Raw genomic sequence first — 24,686 nt, forward strand, 5'->3', positions numbered from 1 at the left:
GAATGGGTGCCGCTGCGCCGACTTTTGCCATTACAATTAATATTAACGGTGTTAAATAACCCGGAAACCAATGTGAAACCAATCCTCTGAAACCTCTCTGGTCAGTGGTCACCCATAAAACCTCATCATTGTTACAGTGAAAATGTGGCGTCTAGGATGCAGCGTTTATTAATTCACAGCAGTCGGGAAAAGGTGGCAGCACTTACGTTTAATCTTGGAGTATTACTATATGTCGACTCGCCACACATCGTACCTTGTGTGCACCCACACGCGTTTGACCCCCTGACCTTCGCGGCTGGCATGAAGGGGCGAGAGTTAATTTAATGAATAGAATTTACCATGCATCTCCTCCGGTCCCGCGAACTAACTTCTCCCCGCTCAACAGGAAACTAACTGCAGTGCCAGATCAGGAGATTGGATGCGACGGGGGGCCGGGCGGCTGGCATTTGATAGGGCATGGGGCGACATTACAAAAAACACGTCACCGCCCCAACATGAGCCTATCTTTAGACGCCTGCACTAAACTAGGCATGCGCAGCATACCTAATGGGTCGTGAATGTGAGTGAGGGACAACGCTCCTCACTCACATGCGCAGTCAGATGGCCCATCTTCTGGACTCCTGCTCTAGCGGCTTGCCTGCGTGCGCTGTGCGTTGACAAGCGCACTTTCACAAGTGAAGCACAGGCCGGCCTGGAAATGTAAACAGACGAATTGTGAAAGCAATTCATCTGCTTACATTCCTGTTGCCGGCCGGAACTGAGGTGAGTAGTTTCTTTTGCGGGGCGCTGCCCCGGTGCCCCTATGGACCAGCCGCCACTGTACACTACGCAGTTTTACCATACCTGCATAGCATTGTTCCTTCTTCATCTTCACGCAACATATTGGTGACAAGGATGCGCCATACTTAAACCCACCGACTGCTGTGATGAGGAATTTTGAGGATTCGCAGCTCCACTTCCTCTTCTATAAATCTGCGTTCCTCCCACAGTGGAGTCTCCAACTAGCCGATGGACGGCGGACGAGCCCTCCGAGAGTCTTCTTGGCAGTTCCACTAGCATTTGGGGGTGACCCTTCCTGCGCGACATCACACGCTCCTCCAGAGACACTTAAAGCAGCACAACGCACATGCCTTGGTTACCAGGCACCTGACAAGCGTGTCAGAGTGCCAGCAGCGGCCATATTACTTTGGGAGGAATCCTCTACAGCATCTAAAAGTATTTGTATTATTTTGCCGCACACTCAGTGACAGGCACACCTCCTTTCAACTATATTTGTAAGTCGAGCCTGCATACTCAGTGACAGGCACACCTCACTATTCAGGGCCTGTTTATGGGATTTTTTGCTTGCAAACATGGTGACAAGCACACCTTGTCTTTCATAAGGTACATTGGAACATATCATATTCATTACAGATTTGTGGTATTATTGTTTACCCGTTTTACTAAAACTTTGTACTCTTTTTTTCTTTATTATAGCCTTTACTTTACCTTTTAATTTACATTATGGCTTCCAACACCCAGCTTCTTCAAATATCATCTTTTCTTCCCACTCCTGGTAAGCCGGTGATACAGTAGAAAAAATGGTTTAAGTCATTTGAAAATTACCTTGTTGCAAATGATGCCATACAAGAAACTTGCTCTGTTGTATGGTCATCTAGATCATGAGGGTCCGCAAATCTTTGACAATTTACCCAAAGTCAATGCTCTACTGGGGGGGCAAGAGGCCTGGAACATCTACACAGAAACGGTTGCTAAACTCACAAAGAAATTCTCTGAAGAGCCAAGTGTTTTACTTGAACCATTAAACTTCTTTTGGAGGAAACAGAACGTAGAGGAGTCTGTAGAGGAATACATTTCTACACTGAGGTTATTGGTCTCCACCTGCAACTTTGAAATTTCTCTTGACATATGTATATATGGCCAATTTGTATATAGTTGTTTTTCTGAGAAATTCCAAGAAACATTGCTGAGTTGCAGGGACCCTAGTCCTGCTGAAACAAGTGAAATTGCTAAAGGCATAGAGAGATTGATTGTCTACACAAAGTTGATGTCAGCTGAATCAAAACCATCGGGAGCCTCGTTAGCTAGTGTGTTACTGCTGTACAGTGGCGGCCGGCATGACTCGCAGGTTGCGGGGCAAGTGGGGTTTGTGGGGTGCGGCGGGCATGGGGTTGCGCATTACAAAATAAATAAATAAATAAAATATAAACTTACCTTGCCGCTGGGTCCTGCATCTCTGATCCTGCTCTCCTTGTGGGACTTAAAGAACAGGAAGCCCGGAAGAACTGCCAGGCTCCCTTGACTAATCACAACGCTGCAATGCAGAGTTGTGATTGGTTTTGAGCGTCCTGGTTCGATACTCAACCATAGATTGGGGGGCCTGGGCATGTTCTCCATGCAGGCTGTAATGCAGCTATGTGTCACTTACTGGAGGAACCTAGTGGGCTAGTTGGACCCTAGGGACCCTCAGGAATCAAGGGGACTTAATCTGCCAACTTAAAACTGCCACAGGGTGCGTTTACACAGGGGCGAAGGGAGGGGACGAGGCTTGAGGTGACGTGTGCAAACATTCCCTGTGGTGCGTTTTAAGATGGGGAAATAATTCCCCATCAATCCTGAGGGACCCTGGGGCCACCTAGTCCACCAGGTGCTTCCAGTAAGCGCCACTGCACTGCGTTGCAGAGAGGTGGTCCAGGCCGTGCCATCTTTTACACCTCTCTGCAACGCAGCACTGTGGCACAAACTGGAGATACCTGGTGGGCTAGTTGGACACAAGGGACACTCAGTATTCAAGGGGACTTTATCCACCAAATTAAAACGGCCACAGGGCATGTTTGCACATGTCAGCTCAGCCCCCCTCCCTTCACCAGTGTGCAAACGCACCCTGTGGCGCGTTTTAAGAGGTAGTTTTAATCCTCCTGCCCTATTATATACTAGGGGCTTACAGAGGAGGTCATGCTAATAACAGTGGTACCCCAATAAATAGTGTTGCCTAGTGTATGTAGGTGATTTACCTGTATTCTAAGTGTCTTTTAGCATAGCACTGGCTCTAGGACTGGTTAGTCAGAGTCAGTTATCACCAGTACCCATCTGAAAAAGTTGAGGGTACAGGATGATTTTGCAACAAGGCCTCTTTCTGCTCCTCTGTTTGTTCTTTCTGCATGCCTTCCTTCTTCATGCACTTTTCTTAGCCTTTGAGGACTTCTGTTGCTTCTTTTTGTGTGTTTTTTCTTCTTTCTTTACATGTTCTACCTCTGTAGGCATAGTTAGAAACTAGCATGTAAATAACCTTTGAAATAAACTGAAAAAGACATAGGTTTCAGGCACGTTATAGTTAGGAATTCGCATTCAAAAAAAACTTAGAAATTCACTGAAAAAAACATAGGTTTCAGGGGCGTTATAGTCAGTTGGGCATTTCACTCATACAAAACCATAGAAAAGTCCCCGTTATAGTTAGTTCAGCTAACTATAACTCGCGCACCTGCAATGCACTGCTGATGACGTCACATATTACATCACTCATGACATGGTCAAGGACATCACTCATGACATCACTGATGACATCTCAAATGACATCACTGATGTCATCACTGATGACATCATCCTTGTGATAGAATGGCAGACCTCCTCTCACCCTAATATAACCTTTGATACACACACTCAAAAATAAAAACTAACATTTTCAAAAAATGGAGATACCAATACCAGTTACAACACACCTAGTCAGTAATTCCAAGATCTATTCTATACACACATCCACTCAATCACCAATAGTTCTATACAGCCACTCATACATGTACTCACTGATCATATGTACTCATACATCTGTACATCCTGTTACAAACTGACACTCATCCATAGAGTTACTCACACACATAGTCACACATGCAAAGTATCAAACATCCATTTAGTTATATATACAGTTATACATATACTTACTCTCTTAAACAATCACTTATGGAAACACATACTTATTTATACAGGAACTCTTCCAGTCTCTCACTCTCACATATACTCACTTATATACACCAATACTCACATATACTAGTTTAAAACATATGTAGTTACTCATAAAGACACTATTGAGACAGTCATTCACTCACTAACACACCCCTATTCACACTCATCTACCCATACAGTCCTGCACAGATGCTGTCTTAACACATACAAACAGTGAGTCACTCACTCATGCATCTATGCACTAAGTAATACCCTCCACCGAACCATACAGACACTCCGACATTCATACTTATACTCAAAAACCCAACTAATAACCCATATAGACACTCATGTAGCTACTCACCAACCCATGCAGCCACTTATACACAAAGTGAGAGACTGATACAGATATTTACATATATAAACATTACTCACTAACCCATGTATTCACTTAGATACACTTAATCAGTAATACAATCAATTTTACAAAACAAATCATCCATTTACACACTTATATGCCCATGTATTCTTCCATCGACCTTGAGATATACATATATAAAACATATTTATTTTTCAGAAAAACACACATTCACTGGATGATGTCATCAGGGATGTCATCAGTGATGTCAATGACCATATCATGAGTGATGTAATATGTGACATCATCAGCAGTGCATTGCGGGCATGCGAGTTATAGTTAGCTGAACTAACTATAACGGGGGAATTTCTATGGTTTTATACGAGTGAAATGCCCAACTAACTATAACGCCCCTGAAACCTATGGTTTTTTCAGTGAATATATATATATATATATATATATAGCCACAGCTTTCTTCTTCCCACGTTAAGTAGAGTAAAGACCACGGCACAGCAACAGATGAGTTTCAGCGTTTATTTACACACCAGTGCAAAGAATAACGTGCATCAAATGGACGGTCTACGCGTTTCGGCTCCTGCCTTCCACTGGACCATAGAGTCCCTGGGTCTAGACCTTACTTATATAGTGCATTTCGTGTAAGTACCCTCTACCATTTCCATGGTCATCTAGACCAACCCAACCCAGCAAAGTTTATATACATGGCCAGTACATGTTAAAAGGTATATACATAAATAAGAATAATCGATGTAAAGTACATTAGTCAATTTCCATGACCATACACAATAAAGTATTATAGGGTTTCATGGTCTATTTTACATATCAATGCGCAGATTAATGTAAAGGTATGTACATAAATATGTATAATCAACGTAAAGTACCTTAAGCAAAATTCTATGACAATACATTCAAAATAAAGTATTATCAAGTCTCATAGTCTATACATAATTATGTTCAATCATTGTAAAGTACCAAAAAGTAAAGTTCTGTGACCATACACTCAGAGTGAAGTACTATCAGGTTTCATGGTCTCTTATTCCACTTCAAAATGCGCAATTGGAATGTGCAATACCCCTATATGGAACCGAAGATTCTTTATATAATTTTAAAGTATGTACAAAGGATCATTATCTACATTTCCAATCACCCCCTAAAGATTATTAAAGTTTGAGGATTAATTAATTTGAGATGGTTATACCTTGTAGAGAAACGGTCAGTTTCTAAGTTTTTACGAAAAGAATACTGTGGTCATTAATCTAAATAAGTTGTTGCATGATTCAAAATAAAGTATATACAATATGTCCAAGGTGTTAAATCCAAAACAGTATACAATGTCATTATCAAGGTACTACATGACCTATCGTGTATAGTTCTATATACCATCTTGACCAGCCTTCTTATGCAAACAACCATAATTTGTATGAGGTACTTATGTTGTCAGCTCCTTTTCTTCTAAACATCAAACTATTAATAAACTATAAACCATCATGTCCTTCATTCATTAACTACTCAGGAAGGGATATTAGGGATCTTAAATGATTCATCAGTTCAAAATCAATTATTCATAACATGTACTCATTCCAGTATCAAAGGGATAACATTCTCCACATTCTGTGAAGTTCCACAGGTTTGAAATCAAAGTCTCATTGAAAAATCAAATCACAAATGTACATATAGTTCGGCATCCAAATTATGACCAAACGGTGCTTCAGTTCCCATATTTAGTATCATTCTCGATTCTAAGCGTCTCAGTAGTTGTAACTGATCACCACCTCGTTCTGGAAGTTTACACAATTTTATTCCAGAATATTTCAAGAGGGTGGTGTCACTCTGGTGATGTTGGGCAAAGTGTGTGGCCATTGGGTAACACGGGTCCTTGTTTTTTATCGCCCTCAAATGTTGTAGTATTCTCAACTTAAGTTTATTTACAGTGCTCCCAATGTAGTATTTGCCACAAGGGCATTGAAGCCTGTAAATCACACACTTTGAGTCACATGTGATATGGTCATAAATGGTTTCTTTTCTGCCATCTTGTAGGGAATAAGATTTGATGTTCACCCCATGTTCACAGGCCTTACATTTATGGCATTTCCAGAAGCCAGGTGTTGTAAGCCATCTCTGTTTTTTCTCCTCCCGCACTACTAAATGGCTTTGTGTTAGTATGTCTCTCAAGGAGGAGGTTTTCCTATATGTTATGCTGGGATGTTTTGTCAAGCTCTCATTTAGAGTGTCATCCAGACGAAGAACTTGCCAATGTTTGTTGTAGGCTTTTCTCATTTGTGGACTTTGATTATCAAAGTCAATTATTAGTCTGGTTGTCTCTCTGCCCTGATCAATTTCTTGGTCTTGGTTTCTTTTTAGTTTCTTATTCTTTGGGGACAAGAGGTCTTCTCTTTTCTTCATGTGCATCCGGCTTTTTGCAGTGGTAATGACTTCCATTGGGTATCCTCTCTCAAGGAATCTGAAACCCATGTTCTCTATTTCTGTATTCAAATCATCTCCCTCGGAGCAATTTCTTTTTGCCCTTAGCATCTGGCCATAAGGGATGCTCCACTTCAGTCTTGTCGGATGTCCACTGTTGGCATGCAAAATGCTATTGCATGCTGTTGGTTTTCTGTGGATTTTCGAGCAGAGTTTGTTGTTCTTGACAAAAATTTCTACATCGAGGAATATTAGAGAATGAGGGTTGATTGTCGATGTAAAATTTAAGCTGAATCGGTTGTGGTTCAGAGATCCAGTAAAGGATTTCAATGAGTTCTCATCTCCGTCCCATATGACGAACAAGTCGTCTATGAAACGACACCAAAATTTAATTTTTGGTCCATCCGGGTTCTCCTCATCTCTCTTCAGCACCTCACTTTCCCATTGCCCCATCAGGATGTTCGCATACGTGGGCGCAAAAGATGTCCCCATCGCTGTCCCCTGTTTCTGGAGATACGTCTCCCCTAGGAACAGAAATGCATTATGGGTCAGGCAGTATTTGAGCATCTCCAGTAACATTTGAGAGTGTTCTAGAAAATTAACAGACCGTGTCATTAAGGATTCTTTAACAGCCTCAATACCATCTTCATGACGTATTGAGGTGTAAAGTGAAGTGACATCGATAGTTGCCATTCGATAAGTTGATTTCCATACAACTGTGGATATTCTCTGCAAAAAATCCATGGTATCTCTTAAAAAAGAAGGTAAGCTAGTTACATAGGTCATCAAGAATATGTCAATAAATCTAGAGGTGGATTCCAAAAGGGACCCTATTGAACTCACAATGGGTCTCCCTGGTGGACGCTCTAGTGACTTGTGAATTTTTGGGAGGAAATATATAGTTGCCATTATCGGGTTGTTGGTCTTCAGGTAACTATATTCGTCAAAATCCAGTAGACCCCTATCCTTCCAGGTTAACAACATCGAGTGATATTCATTGGTCCACTCCTCCATTGGATTAATGGTCAATTTTTCATAATGTTCCTGGTTAAGAAGTTGTCGATTTGCCTCCTCAGTGTAGTCCTTGACATTTTGGATTACGAGGTTGCCCCCCTTGTCGGAAGATTTTATAATTATGGACACATCATTTTTTAAATCCATCATTGCCTTTTGTTCTTCCATGGAGAGGTTGTGTTTTTTAGTTCGTCCGTTCTTTCTGGTTTTGTTTGAGATTTTCATTATTTCCTCAACCATAAGCTCTTGAAACAAGTCAACTTTATTGCCAGGTGGTAGTTGTGGGCAAAATTTGGAATTCCTTTTTAGACCGCTGTTTCCACTCATGTTGGTCGGTAGACCAATGTCTTCACAAAAGTTAATTTCCATTTCCGGTGTAATTGTGTTGTCCTCTTGGCTACAGGAGGGGTTTTCCTTGATCGATGTCAGGGTTATCATGGCAGTTAAGTCCTTCTGTGTAATTGTTGATATTGTTTTTATTTGAGATGCCCGGGCTTTTTTGATATTCCGATTTCTTTCAGCAAAGTGTTTCTTTAATTTCACCTTTCTGCAGAATTTGTAGAGGTCAATGCGTGCGTTTGGTACGTTCATGGATTTTGTCGGGCAAAAGGAGAGACCTTTATTTAAAAGTTTTAGATGAATGTCCGAAAGTTGTTTATTTGATAGGTTTACCACTATGTTGGGTGCGGACAGTTGTTTCTTGAGTTTTATTTTGGCTTTCCTTTGCCTCGCTTTGCTTTTACTTCTTTTACCACCCCTTCTGGTTTTTGGTTTGTCGGGGGTTTCTTTGGTGGACGTTGTTCCCTCCCCCAGGCATTGGATCTTCCTCTTCCTCTTTGTCGCGTTATCATATGTGCCAGCTTGATCTCCCCCTGAAAATCCAAAGGCGCTGTACTCTGTTCCCCCTCAACTGAGCTTACTTCGGAGCTGTCTACTTCTTCAGTTGGATCAGTGGATCTGTCCATGTTTTTGTCCATGGCCACATGGCTCCTTAGAGTGTCGTATTTTCTTGCGAAAGTATAAATTCGGCCATTCATATAGTCCAATCTGTCTCTCATGAACTTGTTGGCCTTCCTTTTTTCCACCTCCATCTCATGTTTAGCTATTTTCTTTTCCATGTTATCTAATGCTTCCTTGATCTCCTCAGATGCGGGGATATCTGCGAGTTCTGCTTCTATACTTGCTATCATGCTCAGTATTTTCTCAAGTTTTCTCTCCGCATGGATGATGAGGGTCCTCATAAGTTTATATGAGCATTCATTTGTATCCGTTTGCCATAGCTTTATAAGATCCGTATCCAGGTCATTCAAGGTCGGCATAATCAGGATCCTCAGACCTCGAGGAACTCTTTTAAATTCAATATATTTCTCTAGTGAGGTCTTTTCCCACCATTTATTTATTTCCTGAATACGTAGGTTCTGAAGTTCTTTGACAATGTTAGCAAATGTTCTCTCCTTATTTTTCTCTCCCCCATCCCTTTTGGCATCTGTGATTACTGTTGGTGCATTGTCGTCATTCAGAAGCTCGCTTGCCCTCTGCTGGCGATTTCTTGTTCTCTCAGCCATGTTATTATATGTTTTTGTTCGTTTTTGCTGGGTTGGTTTGTTTATTTTTTCTTTTTGATACACTGTTGCTAATTTGCTTTGGTGTTTTATTTGCTCGTATTTAATTGGGGTAATCCACTCCTCTGATCCCAAAGGTTTGTTGGACCCAAACACGCTTTCTGTTGCTTCTTGTGAGTCGCTGTATGCTCCCACGTTAAATCCAAAAATACTGCTCTGCCCCTTTAAGGATTAGTCAATCTCTCCGATGACGCGATGTCTCAGTTTTCCTCGCAGGGGGAGTTGTTGACGTTCTCCCTTCCGCTCGGGATTATGATCAGGCTGTACGCTTTACAAGAAGCTGGTGAGTGAATTTCCTTTTGTGTTCAAGGATGTGTTCTGATATTAGGTTATCACACATTCATTACACCGCACCAGGGCTTCCCGCGCCAGAGCTCGTTGAACCGGCGGGCGAGTGCCTCTCACCCCACCCGAACGCAGCCTCCGCTGCGCTAACAAGTTAGGTAATACGACAAACTCCACGACGGATCACTTACCCCGGCGCTGGTTGCCTCCGTACTGTCCCATTAACGTCTCTCCCGCCTTGAATCTCTCCACGGCGGTTCTTCAAGGGCTGCCTGGATCTGCAGTAGAGGCGTCAGCCGTTCTAAGCTTAGATTGCAATCAGCTGGATTCTGTTCAACGAACGGTCACGGCTGCTTCACCTCGTCTTGGAGTGCCTGTGTTGCGCGTTCCAGCTAACGCGTTCAATATAGCCACAGCTTTCTTCTTCCCACGTTAAGTAGAGTAAAGACCACGGCACAGCAACAGATGAGTTTCAGCGTTTATTTACACACCAGTGCAAAGAATAACGTGCATCAAATGGACGGTCTACGCGTTTCGGCTCCTGCCTTCCACTGGACCATAGAGTCCCTGGGTCTAGACCTTACTTATATAGTGCATTTCGTGTAAGTACCCTCTACCATTTCCATGGTCATCTAGACCAACCCAACCCAGCAAAGTTTATATACATGGCCAGTACATGTTAAAAGGTATATACATAAATAAGAATAATCGATGTAAAGTACATTAGTCAATTTCCATGACCATACACAATAAAGTATTATAGGGTTTCATGGTCTATTTTACATATCAATGCGCAGATTAATGTAAAGGTATGTACATAAATATGTATAATCAACGTAAAGTACCTTAAGCAAAATTCTATGACAATACATTCAAAATAAAGTATTATCAAGTCTCATAGTCTATACATAATTATGTTCAATCATTGTAAAGTACCAAAAAGTAAAGTTCTGTGACCATACACTCAGAGTGAAGTACTATCAGGTTTCATGGTCTCTTATTCCACTTCAAAATGCGCAATTGGAATGTGCAATACCCCTATATGGAACCGAAGATTCTTTATATAATTTTAAAGTATGTACAAAGGATCATTATCTACATTTCCAATCACCCCCTAAAGATTATTAAAGTTTGAGGATTAATTAATTTGAGATGGTTATACCTTGTAGAGAAACGGTCAGTTTCTAAGTTTTTACGAAAAGAATACTGTGGTCATTAATCTAAATAAGTTGTTGCATGATTCAAAATAAAGTATATACAATATGTCCAAGGTGTTAAATCCAAAACAGTATACAATGTCATTATCAAGGTACTACATGACCTATCGTGTATAGTTCTATATACCATCTTGACCAGCCTTCTTATGCAAACAACCATAATTTGTATGAGGTACTTATGTTGTCAGCTCCTTTTCTTCTAAACATCAAACTATTAATAAACTATAAACCATCATGTCCTTCATTCATTAACTACTCAGGAAGGGATATTAGGGATCTTAAATGATTCATCAGTTCAAAATCAATTATTCATAACATGTACTCATTCCAGTATCAAAGGGATAACATTCTCCACATTCTGTGAAGTTCCACAGGTTTGAAATCAAAGTCTCATTGAAAAATCAAATCACAAATGTACATATAGTTCGGCATCCAAATTATGACCAAACGGTGCTTCAGTTCCCATATTTAGTATCATTCTCGATTCTAAGCGTCTCAGTAGTTGTAACTGATCACCACCTCGTTCTGGAAGTTTACACAATTTTATTCCAGAATATTTCAAGAGGGTGGTGTCACTCTGGTGATGTTGGGCAAAGTGTGTGGCCATTGGGTAACACGGGTCCTTGTTTTTTATCGCCCTCAAATGTTGTAGTATTCTCAACTTAAGTTTATTTACAGTGCTCCCAATGTAGTATTTGCCACAAGGGCATTGAAGCCTGTAAATCACACACTTTGAGTCACATGTGATATGGTCATAAATGGTTTCTTTTCTGCCATCTTGTAGGGAATAAGATTTGATGTTCACCCCATGTTCACAGGCCTTACATTTATGGCATTTCCAGAAGCCAGGTGTTGTAAGCCATCTCTGTTTTTTCTCCTCCCGCACTACTAAATGGCTTTGTGTTAGTATGTCTCTCAAGGAGGAGGTTTTCCTATATGTTATGCTGGGATGTTTTGTCAAGCTCTCATTTAGAGTGTCATCCAGACGAAGAACTTGCCAATGTTTGTTGTAGGCTTTTCTCATTTGTGGACTTTGATTATCAAAGTCAATTATTAGTCTGGTTGTCTCTCTGCCCTGATCAATTTCTTGGTCTTGGTTTCTTTTTAGTTTCTTATTCTTTGGGGACAAGAGGTCTTCTCTTTTCTTCATGTGCATCCGGCTTTTTGCAGTGGTAATGACTTCCATTGGGTATCCTCTCTCAAGGAATCTGAAACCCATGTTCTCTATTTCTGTATTCAAATCATCTCCCTCGGAGCAATTTCTTTTTGCCCTTAGCATCTGGCCATAAGGGATGCTCCACTTCAGTCTTGTCGGATGTCCACTGTTGGCATGCAAAATGCTATTGCATGCTGTTGGTTTTCTGTGGATTTTCGAGCAGAGTTTGTTGTTCTTGACAAAAATTTCTACATCGAGGAATATTAGAGAATGAGGGTTGATTGTCGATGTAAAATTTAAGCTGAATCGGTTGTGGTTCAGAGATCCAGTAAAGGATTTCAATGAGTTCTCATCTCCGTCCCATATGACGAACAAGTCGTCTATGAAACGACACCAAAATTTAATTTTTGGTCCATCCGGGTTCTCCTCATCTCTCTTCAGCACCTCACTTTCCCATTGCCCCATCAGGATGTTCGCATACGTGGGCGCAAAAGATGTCCCCATCGCTGTCCCCTGTTTCTGGAGATACGTCTCCCCTAGGAACAGAAATGCATTATGGGTCAGGCAGTATTTGAGCATCTCCAGTAACATTTGAGAGTGTTCTAGAAAATTAACAGACCGTGTCATTAAGGATTCTTTAACAGCCTCAATACCATCTTCATGACGTATTGAGGTGTAAAGTGAAGTGACATCGATAGTTGCCATTCGATAAGTTGATTTCCATACAACTGTGGATATTCTCTGCAAAAAATCCATGGTATCTCTTAAAAAAGAAGGTAAGCTAGTTACATAGGTCATCAAGAATATGTCAATAAATCTAGAGGTGGATTCCAAAAGGGACCCTATTGAACTCACAATGGGTCTCCCTGGTGGACGCTCTAGTGACTTGTGAATTTTTGGGAGGAAATATATAGTTGCCATTATCGGGTTGTTGGTCTTCAGGTAACTATATTCGTCAAAATCCAGTAGACCCCTATCCTTCCAGGTTAACAACATCGAGTGATATTCATTGGTCCACTCCTCCATTGGATTAATGGTCAATTTTTCATAATGTTCCTGGTTAAGAAGTTGTCGATTTGCCTCCTCAGTGTAGTCCTTGACATTTTGGATTACGAGGTTGCCCCCCTTGTCGGAAGATTTTATAATTATGGACACATCATTTTTTAAATCCATCATTGCCTTTTGTTCTTCCATGGAGAGGTTGTGTTTTTTAGTTCGTCCGTTCTTTCTGGTTTTGTTTGAGATTTTCATTATTTCCTCAACCATAAGCTCTTGAAACAAGTCAACTTTATTGCCAGGTGGTAGTTGTGGGCAAAATTTGGAATTCCTTTTTAGACCGCTGTTTCCACTCATGTTGGTCGGTAGACCAATGTCTTCACAAAAGTTAATTTCCATTTCCGGTGTAATTGTGTTGTCCTCTTGGCTACAGGAGGGGTTTTCCTTGATCGATGTCAGGGTTATCATGGCAGTTAAGTCCTTCTGTGTAATTGTTGATATTGTTTTTATTTGAGATGCCCGGGCTTTTTTGATATTCCGATTTCTTTCAGCAAAGTGTTTCTTTAATTTCACCTTTCTGCAGAATTTGTAGAGGTCAATGCGTGCGTTTGGTACGTTCATGGATTTTGTCGGGCAAAAGGAGAGACCTTTATTTAAAAGTTTTAGATGAATGTCCGAAAGTTGTTTATTTGATAGGTTTACCACTATGTTGGGTGCGGACAGTTGTTTCTTGAGTTTTATTTTGGCTTTCCTTTGCCTCGCTTTGCTTTTACTTCTTTTACCACCCCTTCTGGTTTTTGGTTTGTCGGGGGTTTCTTTGGTGGACGTTGTTCCCTCCCCCAGGCATTGGATCTTCCTCTTCCTCTTTGTCGCGTTATCATATGTGCCAGCTTGATCTCCCCCTGAAAATCCAAAGGCGCTGTACTCTGTTCCCCCTCAACTGAGCTTACTTCGGAGCTGTCTACTTCTTCAGTTGGATCAGTGGATCTGTCCATGTTTTTGTCCATGGCCACATGGCTCCTTAGAGTGTCGTATTTTCTTGCGAAAGTATAAATTCGGCCATTCATATAGTCCAATCTGTCTCTCATGAACTTGTTGGCCTTCCTTTTTTCCACCTCCATCTCATGTTTAGCTATTTTCTTTTCCATGTTATCTAATGCTTCCTTGATCTCCTCAGATGCGGGGATATCTGCGAGTTCTGCTTCTATACTTGCTATCATGCTCAGTATTTTCTCAAGTTTTCTCTCCGCATGGATGATGAGGGTCCTCATAAGTTTATATGAGCATTCATTTGTATCCGTTTGCCATAGCTTTATAAGATCCGTATCCAGGTCATTCAAGGTCGGCATAATCAGGATCCTCAGACCTCGAGGAACTCTTTTAAATTCAATATATTTCTCTAGTGAGGTCTTTTCCCACCATTTATTTATTTCCTGAATACGTAGGTTCTGAAGTTCTTTGACAATGTTAGCAAATGTTCTCTCCTTATTTTTCTCTCCCCCATCCCTTTTGGCATCTGTGATTACTGTTGGTGCATTGTCGTCATTCAGAAGCTCGCTTGCCCTCTGCTGGCGATTTCTTGTTCTCTCAGCCATGTTATTATATGTTTTTGTTCGTTTTTGCTGGGTTGGTTTGTTTATTTTTTCTTTTTGATACACTGTTGCTAATTTGCTTTGGTGTTTTATTTGCTCGTATTTAATTGGGGTAATCCACTCCTCTGATCCCAAAGGTTTGTTGGACCCAAACACGCTTTCTGTTGCTTCTTGTGAGTCGCTGTATGCTCCCACGTTAAATCCAAAAATACTGCTCTGCCCCTTTAAGGATTAGTCAATCTCTCCGATGACGCGATGTCTCAGTTTTCCTCGCAGGGGGAGTTGTTGACGTTCTCCCTTCCGCTCGGGATTATGATCAGGCTGTACGCTTTACAAGAAGCTGGTGAGTGAATTTCCTTTTGTGTTCAAGGATGTGTTCTGATATTAGGTTATCACACATTCATTACACCGCACCAGGGCTTCCCGCGCCAGAGCTCGTTGAACCGGCGGGCGAGTGCCTCTCACCCCACCCGAACGCAGCCTCCGCTGCGCTAACAAGTTAGGTAATACGACAAACTCCACGACGGATCACTATATATATGTATATTGTAACATAATTAATAAAAAATATTAATTTTACATCATATTAATGTTTTCATATAGATCCATTTATGTGTCAGCCAACTCCTCCTTCGTCTTTACTGCAAGGGTCACGTGTACTCCAGCAGAGGTGCTGCAAAAGTGTTTATTGCTCAACCATACTTTACAGGAGAAGTGTGGCTCAATGGTTAGAGCGGCAGACCCTGATGCAGAAGTCTAGTCCGGGACCTGGGTTCAATTCCCCGCCTCGGCGGGTCTTGGGCTCAAAATTCCACGGATCTGATAATTCTCGCCTCGGTGCCTATTCCAATCATTGAGTCCCACTCTGCAACTCTGGGCAATAGCTTGCTTAATCTCCACAACGGCCCCCACAACGCTAAGGATGCCTGGCCTCCACCTTGGGGGTGCCCAGGAGTGGACACCTCACAGGGAAAGCCAGGATGGGTTCCACAGCGGTATTCGTACAAGCGCCTTGAGACCCTTGCGGGTGAGTAGTGCGCTATACAAGTATCAATTTTACAGTACAGAATTTGGTAGGGAAAATGACACCTAACGCGTTTTGGCAGAAACAGCGCCTTGATCACAGATGATGAACCTCTGTTTCCCCAACATTTTTTAAATTTACATGCACCACCCCAAATGAAAACATGAAAGAAGGACGTGCAGGTAAGACAGAGTGTTACATAAACATGGAGGCCATCTTATTCGCATTATATTATTATTGTCAAGTCGCTCACCATAATAAAAATCAAAGCATATCAATCGGTTTCAGCAGTTCCTTGTGCTATATTGCATTAAAAAATAAATACAATATTAGCCGATAGTATGAGGCGAAAGAAACGAAATTAATGCATATCATCTTTGTAGGTAAGATCTGTGAAATGTTTGACTGCAAATAATTTTGACAAGCCTAAGGTACATTTATCTTCATATTTCATTAATTCATTGCGCAGAAGGATACGATTCCAAACCTGAGACCTCAAGTCAATTATCAACAATAATCAAAACTCTGTTTAACAAGAAATTTTCTTTAAAATATGTTCAAAAACAATATTCATGTGCAATGATCATCCTTCTAATGGGCTAGCAGCTGATATTACTTACATCAAGGCATGTACGCATACAGCCCAAGTGAGCAACATTATAAATGCTCATCCATTGTGTTCCTCCTTACCAATTCAGTTCATAACACCAATTATTGACCTAAATCCACTGGTAACAGTCTGCCAAAGGCGGCAATGAAGACACTTCAAAGACTCTAGTGGCATTCTCCCAAAGCACTGCAGCATCTGTCGTGGTCAGAAGCCAAAGCTATGCATACAGACAGACTCTCAGGTCTGCCATGAACCTTTTCCAGCCTTGGAAGAAGCCATTTAAGAGTTTGAAGGTGCACATACATGTGGATCAGATCATGCACACGGTCTGAGCACAAGAACAAAGAATTTAACCGAGATCTCTAGACTGAGGGTAAGTGTTTGAAAAGTTTCAACACTCTGTTCATCATCTTGTTGTGATTGCCATGGTCAGACATATACACACACACCCCTCACACTTGCCAAACGCACATATACATGTGTACAAATACCTTGCTCCGTGCATGCTACAGACATGAAGCAGGTATAGGACAACAGCTAGGTAAAATTGAACAGAACTTTTAAAGAAGGATACCCCACTAGAGGATCACTGACATTACATTGATCCAACAAATAACGAAATACACAAATATTGGATATTAAATACTGAGAATAAAAATATCCACTCTGTTTACCTAACTATAAGAATTACTAATATCAAACACACTAATATTGTTGACAAAAAAATGTTTATTTACTTATTTCAATAACAAAACTATCGAAACACAAATATTGTTGCCTATAAATAAACATGTAACATAATAAATATTGATTCACACAATATCGATCACAATATTATCATCAACATAACTAATAATTCCTTAAAATATATACCCAAATACCAAATTTAATAGAAAAAAAGTACTTCAAATGAACCCAAAACTTATAATAAACATATAAAAATATTTTACAAATAAATAAAAATTAGATATACAACCCCACAAAATGTACACCTAAACCACCTACTATTAATAAACACCAAAACAATGATTATTATCGATAAACATATAAACTAAAATGTATATATATATATTTTCATCCAAAGAGCAACCACAATTGGAAACGCACTCTGAGCAGGCGAATCCAGCCTCAGGCAGTATTCTTTATTCAAGCAGCCGGAAGCACAACCAAGTATTGCAACATTGTAGCCCAACACGTTCTGAATTGACCTCCTTGTTCAAGGGCCTGTGTAAATGGAAGGATACGACAGGAAATCATCACAGGTTTTGCCTAAAATACCCTCTGGTGGGTTTGAGTTGTCCAAGGCTTCTTGGGACTTGTAGTCCTGTCGTTAAAATATTGCCCTGATGGGCTCTGCCTCATAGCAAATTAAGTTGAAAGCCCTCCATAGAGCCCCCAGTTGTGCGGCCAGAGTCCATTACACCAACCTGTTCTCCACTTTACGCTGACAGTGTATCTGCATCAGTCATCCGCTTTAAAATCTTCGTGGCGGTGCGTTCTCCCGACCTGGATGCAGGCTGGAATATTTTCATCCAAAGAGCAACCACAATTGAAAATACACTCTGAGCAGGCGAATCCAGCCTCAGGCAGTATTCTTTATTCAAGCAGCCGGCAGCACAAACAAGTATTGCAACATTGTAGCCCAACGTGTTTCGAAGTTACCTCCTTGTTCACGGGCCTGTGTAAATGGGCAGATACAACAGGAAATCGTCACTCATTTTGCCTTAAATACCGCCCTCTGGTGGGTTTGAGTTGTCCAAGGCTTCTTGGGACTTGTAGTCCTGTCGGTAAAATATTACCCTGATGATGTCTGCCTCATAGCAAATTAAGTTGAAAGCCCTCCATAGAACCCCCCAGTTGTGCGGCCAGAGTCAATTATGCAAACCTGTTCGCCACTTTACGATGACAGTATATCTGCATCAGTAGTCCGCTTTAAAATCTTCGCGCGGTGTGTTTTCCTGACCTGGATGCAGGCCGGAGTACTTTCATCCAAAGAGCAACCACAATTGAAAATGCACTCTGAGCAGGCGAATCCAGCCTCGGGCAGTATTCTTTATTCAAGCAGCCGGCAGCACAACCAAGTATTGCAACATTGTAGCCCAACGCATTTCGAAGTTACCTCCTTGTTCACGGGCATGTGTAAATGAGCAGATACAGCAGGAAATCGTCACTGATTTTGCCTTAATTACCGCCCTCTTGTGGGCTTGAGTTGTCCAAGGCTTCTTGGGACTTGTAGTCCTGTTGTTAAAATATTGCCCCGATGGGCTCTGCCTCATAGCAAATTAAGTTGAAAGCCCTCCACAGAGCCCTCCAGTTGTGCGGCCAGAGTCCATTACACCAACCTGTTCTCCACTTTACAATGACAGTGTATCTGCATCAGCACTCTGCTTTAAAATGTTCACGGCGTTGCATTTTCCCTACCTGGATGCAGGCTGGAATATTTTCATCCAAAGAGCAACCACAATTGAAAACGCACTCTGAGCAGGCGGATCCAGCCTCGGGCAGTATTCTTTATTCAAGCAGCCGGCAGCACAGCAAAGTATTGCAACATTGTAGCCCAATGCGTTTCGAAGTTACCTCCTTGTTCACGGGCATGTGTAAATGGGCAGATTCGACAGGAAATCGTCACTGATTTTGCATTAAATACCGCCCTCTGGTGGGCTTGAGTTGTCCAAAGCTTCTTGGGACTTGTAGTCCTGTCGTTAAAATATTGCCCCGATGGGCTCTGCCTCATAGCAAATTAAGTTGAAAGCCCTCCATAGAGCCCCCAGTTGTGCGGCCAGAGTCAATTATGCCAACCTGTTCTCCACTTTACGATGACAGAGTATCGGCATCAGTAGTCCGCTTTAAAATCTTCGCGGCAGTGCGTTTTCCCGAACTGAATGCAGGCTGGAATATTTTCATCTGTTACAAAAAGAAGGACTGGGCTGTTCCTGGGGTATAGGTGCGGGTCACTGGGGTGTGGATATGTGATGGTGGTTAAATGATAACCTACCGGTGGATATCCATTTTGTTGGATATGCTAGCCTCACACACCCTTGCAGGTGTCATGCTTCATCATAGGCAATGCTCCTCGTTGGGTGGGCGGTGCAATACCCAACAGGCAACACCTTAATCCAACTGCCCATGGGTGAAGTGTGGGTGAGGGGCCAGAGTGTTGTAGACGGACTTGTGAATTAAAATGGCGCTAGGGTACCGGAAGTGACTTTATTCATGTGGTCCCACGCGTCAACTAAAAGCAAAAGTTAGTCCTAGAGGTCTGGAAAGTAATGTTTTCCGTGCTCAAGACTATACTAACAAGTGTAGATAGTGGTCGACATGTTTCTCGCTCATGGTTTATTCACCAGCGATTCATCAGGACCTATCAAGGGTACTCGTAGTCTGCAATCTAGCTGATCTATCTATGTATCAGTGTTCATTTTCACAATTGGGAATTAAAGTACTTGCATATACATTGTTCCATGCCTGGTTTTGGAAACAAAAGAGAGAAGAATGAACATTGCAAATCAAGAACAGGTACGGTACAGTAATCCATACGTATTGTGACCTGGTGCACACAGTGGCATGCTAGTGTGAGTGCTTACTAGCTTGGAATAGAAGGTAAAATCACACAGGTGAAACTTCTCTAGCGGGAGCTATCGTGGGTGACATGCTCTAGTGGAGAAGTTTGGATTGAAACATATCTTGTGACTTAAAAAACTTTAAAAACCAAAGAGTGCAGCAGCATCTGTCTAAATGGGTCTTGATAACCCAACTCACCTAAATGTCAATGTTAAAATGTAACAGCAGTGTCTGGCGGGATGAGCATCGGTGAGACTCCAGTAGAGACGACTGGCAACCACAAGGACAACAACGAAGAGGCAAACGTGGTGGAAACCGTGGACAACAGTACCACCCACAAATCCCTTACCAGGGCCCTCCAATCTGGCCATACCCCCAATTCCCACATTCAATACTTCCTTACGTCCCCAATATCCACCTCAATTTGCCCCACAAGGTAACAACCAGCCTTTTTTAGGCAGAGGCTGGGGCAGAGGGCGCGGACGCTGGCGAGGAAACGTGCCCGACAAGAAGGTACAGTGGGAAGACCCTCCGGCCCAGGCGATGGATACCAGGAGCAAGACCACACGGAAATTAGTCTAGTGGTAAATCTCTCAGCGCACCAACTTACCACACAAGAGGTGCGGGTTCTACAGAAGGGGCTTGGTTTTGCTCCAACCCCGAAAATAGACCACTTCAAACAAATGTGCGAAATACAAAAATTCTTTCGCAAAATTAGACTCAAGGCCTTTTTTGATGGTAGACAAAGCGAGACAATTGATGACTCTGGTCTTCACATTCCCTCCACTTTCACCCCCCACAGTGGGATGGTACCGAATGAGGTCTTAACATACGAACAAGCAGTGCTCAAGGAAATCGCGACAATTGACCAGCAATATAATCACCACAATATGTCGAAACTTGAGTTACAAACTCTCAACTCACTGGCCAATGACCCTGCGATAACTATCAAGCAGGCTGACAAGGGGGGTGCAACCGTCCTCATGAATACTACTGACTACGAAACTGAATGCCTCAGACAACTGGGGGATTCACGGTATTATACACCCATCCCGTCTAACCCCACGAAACGCCTCATACGCACCATTGCGGGTTTAGTCGAGTCGGCCCTGAGTGAGGGCTGGATTAGCAGAAAGGAGGCGGAATTCCTGACTAAGAAAGATCCTAGGGTTCCGTACTTCTATACTCTCCCCAAAACTCACAAGGAGATTACTCCCGTACCTGGACGCCCAATCGTTTCAGGTATAGATTCAGTACTGGAGCGCTATCACAATTTTGTGACCACTTCCTACAACCCCTGGTCAAACGCATTCCATCCTATATACAGGACACAACTGATGTTCTGCACCTTTTAGACACCATCCAGGACAACCTCCGAATTGATCTCCTTGTAACCCTTGACGTAGAGTCCCTCTACACCAACATCCCACAGAGGGCCTCTCCAGGGGTAATAGAAGAATTACTAAATACTGAGACATGGACCTCACCGACACCTCCAGCCTTTGTTATAGAATGCGCCACTCTGGCGTTGACTGAAAACTTCTTCGAGTTTAAAGGAAAGTATTACCACCAGACTCAAGGCACATCGATGGGGAGTACCTTCGCCCCATCGGTGGCGTGTCTCTACATGGCTGATTTTGAAAATAAATACATCGACCCCCCAACTAATCCCTACCACAGCAACATCAAATTGTGGAGGAGATTCATCGAAGACATCCTGATCTTCTGGGCGGGCACCAGGGATTCCCTTAATGAATTCTTTGAATGGGTAAACACACTAAACACATACCTACATTTCACAATGACGGCTTCAGCCACGGAGATCTCATTCCTTGACCTGGCAATCAGACTAACGGAAGGTCAATTAAGTACAACCATGTTCAGGAAACCAACAGACCACAACAGCCTACTCCATTACAATAGCCACCATCCGAAAGCGCTGCGAGCTAACCTGCCCTCCGGGCAGTTTTTGAGAATAAGGCGTAATTGCAGCAGCCTATCTGAGTACAGAACCCAGTCCAGTATTCTATTAAGGAATCTGACTGATAGGGGGTACCCTTGTAGGGAAATAGCAAGAGCGCAGAAAAGAGCCCAGAATAACCACAGATGAGCATTCCTAGAACATAAGGCCCGGACACCTAAAATCAATGAACCCATGACATGTGTCACCACCTACATGCCAGCCTTAAACGAGGTGAGGAAAAACATCATGCGCCACTGGCAAATTCTAAGTACAGGCGAACTCTCTCTTGAACCTCCTAGGTTCACTTTTAAGAGATCTAAAAATGTGAAGGACATACTTATAAACACCAGACCTAAAAAACAAAATCCAGCCACCCACACTACCCTGTGGCAATTACCACCTGTGAAAGGACACTACCCCTGCGGATCGTGCCGCGCGTGCCCTTTCACGACAATACATAAGACAGTGCAATTAACAGTGTCTTTTACGTGGGAACTAAGGGTACACACAAATTGCAACACACCGAATTGTGTGTATTTACTACAATGTCCCTGTGGGCTCCAATACGTGGGGATGACCACTCGGCCTATCAAACAACGCATCTCAGAACATCGGAGTAATTTCCGCTGCTGAAAAAACAACACAAAGATGTGCAGGCATTATCTAGAAACTGGAAAACCACTATCAGAGACACCACTGATTTTTTAAATCAGCTTAACAACTTGGACCTCACCAACAGTCAACATTGGATCTTGTGCACGATCGACGTGACTTCCCTGTATACGTCAATACCCCTCAAAGAAGGCATTGAAGCGACGGAATGGGCTCTATTACAAATGGAAAACATTGGCGCCAATCAAATCCTATTACTAGAGCTTCTGACATTCTGTCTTCAACACAGTTATTTCAAGTACAAAGATGACTTCTTTCTACAAATAAGTGGGACCAGCATGGGTTTTGGAGGAGCGCCGACTTACGCAAATATCTTCATGGCACAATTTGAGGAATTGCATATTCTCTCAGACAACGAATGGTCGGATCATTTGATTCTATATAAACGCTTCATTGACAACATTGTTTTAATTTGGGATGATTCCTGTGAAAAGTTGGAGCAAAACATAAAGAAACTCAACGAAAAAAATGCGAGAATTCAGTTTACACATTCAATCAGTCCTACAGAAATAACATTTCTTGATGTAAAAATCACAAAAACAGAAAAGACTTTCACCACCAAAACTTATGTGAAACCAACTGACAGAAACAACACTCTAGCATATCAGAGCTTTCACTCTCCTAAACTTATTGACAATCTGCCGTTTTCTCAAATGATACGAAGTAAAAGAATCTGTTCGACTTCAGAAGCACATGATGAGGACATGCAAAGACTCAAAAAAAGATTCATGGAACGTGGTTATCCTACCACTTGCATAGAAAAAGCAGAAACACGAATTAAGGCAATCAATCGTGAAAATCTGTTGATAAGCAAGAATAAAGCTACTACAACCAATCGAAGTGTGTTTGTATCCAAGTTTTCAACGCGGGCAATAAACATAAGGAAAATCATCAGTAAAAGATGGGAACTCCTAGAAAATGATGAGGATTTTAACAATATTTTTGAGTCCAAACCACTATTTGCATACACCAGAAGTCGTAACATACAAGAACACTTAAAAAAGGCAACTAAGCTGGATAACATCAATCATAAGGGGATGCGCAAATGCAACAACTGCGTTCACTGCAATAATGTCATGCAACAGGACTTTGTAACTCATCCAAGAACCGGAGAAAAAATCAAACTCAGACTTACAGCTGATTGCAACTCCAACTTTGTTCTATATTGCATAAAATGCCCATGTGGCCTAATGTACATAGGTAAAACAGAGAGGAAACTGAAAATAAGGATAGGAGAACATAAAAGCATGATACGCAACAAAAACATGAAATCAAATCTGGCAGCCCATTGGATAACCCACAATCATAACATTTCTCAGGTACGCTTCATGGTCCTAGAAAAAATTGAGCAAAGAGAAGGTACGAACAATCAGAAATTGTTATCCCAAAGGGAAATTATGTTAATCAAAAAATTTCAAACGATGGAACCGATGGGTTTAAATGACAAACTTGATCTAGGATGTTTTCTCTGATTGTATAAATAAGTCTGTATTTAAACCGAAAACATCAGGACACTATGCATTTGTTAAACTTTTTAATGTAGGTAATGAATCGTAATATTTTGTATTTTTGATTGGTAAACCACAGCATTGAGATTGTATAGTTAAGTCTGTAAGAATGTGTTTAGGCTTTCATAACAGTGCACCACTCAAACATCTTCTCATGACTTTTTCCACGTACATAGCCAGACGTAGGTTATTTTGTCTAGAGCTGCTTGATAAAACATTGACTTCGTCAGTTCAGGCTTATCATTCATATATTCAGTCTTTGAGATTCATATGAATTATACACTATTAATCACTTTTTTACTTTTTACTTCATTCCAATATGGCCGACTATTGGATGATCGTTCCTATCACGCTCCTTGTTGATCACTCGATATGTCTAGCAAACCACGAGCATTACAGACAGATTTTACACATCATTGAATTAAATTTGTAACTTCTCCTATTTTTACGAGGAGTTCAGTTCAATATCTTAATTTTTGGAAACACGGATGTGTACGTCGTAGATTTCCCCTGTCCAAGATGGCCGATAGATTTTGGCGCTTAGTCCGCTTTCGTTTTCTGCTAAACAGAGTTATCGCGTAAACTTAAATGAAGCGAGGATCAATCGCATAATGACCGCGAAGCACGACAGAGCAGGACTCTTTGAAAAACGTACCATTGAGCTACGGGTAAGCACACCTTTCCCCCGCATTTAGCAGCTTTCCGCCACAGCGTCTTTACTAGATCGGTT

Source organism: Lissotriton helveticus, chromosome 12, assembly GCF_964261635.1.
Source record: "Lissotriton helveticus chromosome 12, aLisHel1.1, whole genome shotgun sequence".
NCBI classification, from domain to species: domain Eukaryota; kingdom Metazoa; phylum Chordata; class Amphibia; order Caudata; family Salamandridae; genus Lissotriton; species Lissotriton helveticus.